The sequence below is a fragment of the Hylobates moloch genome, unplaced genomic scaffold (assembly GCF_009828535.3).
Source record: "Hylobates moloch isolate HMO894 unplaced genomic scaffold, HMol_V3 SCAFFOLD_7, whole genome shotgun sequence".
NCBI classification, from domain to species: Eukaryota; Metazoa; Chordata; class Mammalia; order Primates; family Hylobatidae; genus Hylobates; species Hylobates moloch.
Window position 1 is genome coordinate 19,266,183 of NW_026652282.1, and position 1,645 is coordinate 19,267,827.

Below are 1,645 nucleotides of genomic sequence, written 5' to 3' on the forward strand. Positions count from 1 at the left end.
ATGGTAGGCCATGAAAGTGGCTGAGGCAGAGCAAGCGGCTGTGGACCCAGATGGCGATGGTACAGAGAGATTCGGAGTAAGCAGAAAAAATGTGATGTCATGTAACCATTGCATAACGACTGTTAATTATACATTTTCAAGTTCTAATATATTATGTGAAGTGATAAACTCCTTAAGGTAATGAGTTATTAGTTCACTTTGCATATGCAATAAGATAGCCAACTCAAATTTGGTCTTCATTAGATATTAAAGAATTTTTCTTCAGGTCCAGCAGAAATGATTTATCTAAGTCTGAAAACTTACTAAAGCTTACTTTAGGTTGATGCACTAGGCTGGTATTTTTCATTTTTAATGTAGTGTACTATTATGAATTCGATCTTTCATCATGGAAACAGCAGCTTCCAATTCTTGAAGACAGTCAGTGGTGAATGGTTATTTAAGTAGTAGCTCATCTGTCAATATAAACTGGATTCAGGGTATACAGGTTGCACGCACACACACACACACACACACACACCCCAACACACCATAGAGTCATACCTTGGTATCTATGAGGGATTTGTTCCAGTACCTCATGTGGATACCTAAATCCATGGATGCCAAGTCCCTTATATAAAATGGCATAGTGTTTGCATATAACCTGCACATACCCTCCTCTATACTTTGAATCATCTCTAGGTAACTTATAATACCTAACACAATGCCTAAATGTTTGTGTGAATTCAACATAGTACTTGGTGCATGGCAAATTCAAAATTTTGCTTTTGGAACCTTGTGGAAATTTTTGATTTATGGTTGGTTGAATCCACAGATGTAGACACCATGGAGACACACACACACACACACACACACACACACACACACACACACACACACATATATATATATATATATGGTTATGGACATAGATATGGATATTTATGTGTATATATACACACATGAATATTTTATGTGTATATATATATATAGATATACATATGTGTGTATATCTATCTATCTATCTCTCTCTATATATTTTTTCATCTCTCCATTGGTAATATGGTTGAAAGTAGAACTTTCTCTTTTCCACCTCTGGCTTCTCATGAGGACACCTATAAGGCTCGACACGGTCACACTGGCTTGGCACTTTGTGTCTAGAAAGTTGAAAAAGTCACTGACTATTTCAAATAATGAAAGTATATTCTCCCTCATAGTCTCAGAGGTGAAATCTGAAAAGTGAAACATTTACAGAGGCACAAGTTGGTCTTTCACATGAAAGAGTCTAAAGTTGATAATGCAGTAGGGAATGCAGTCCTATTGTTTTTATTTTCCCCTTCCTGAGCATACATCCAGCTCAGCTGTCATGGGCACCTCTGATGCTCCCTGAGCAGGGATTTTAAATGACTCCACAGCAGACTGGTCTCTGATTGAATCATGTGCAACAAAAATCTTGGGAATTTTAGTTCATAGCAAGTAAATAGCACTCCTTTAGGGTAAAGACAAATTTTCGTATTTCCTTGTTAGAATATTTTCATTTCTCTTATAAATGAAGTTGAACCAAAATGGTTTAGGATTATTTTCTGAGGAAATATGTTTTTGTGGACTTTTGGTCTATGGTCTTAATGATTCCTGCAGAGTCTCACATCTATACCAATATTTTGTCCAC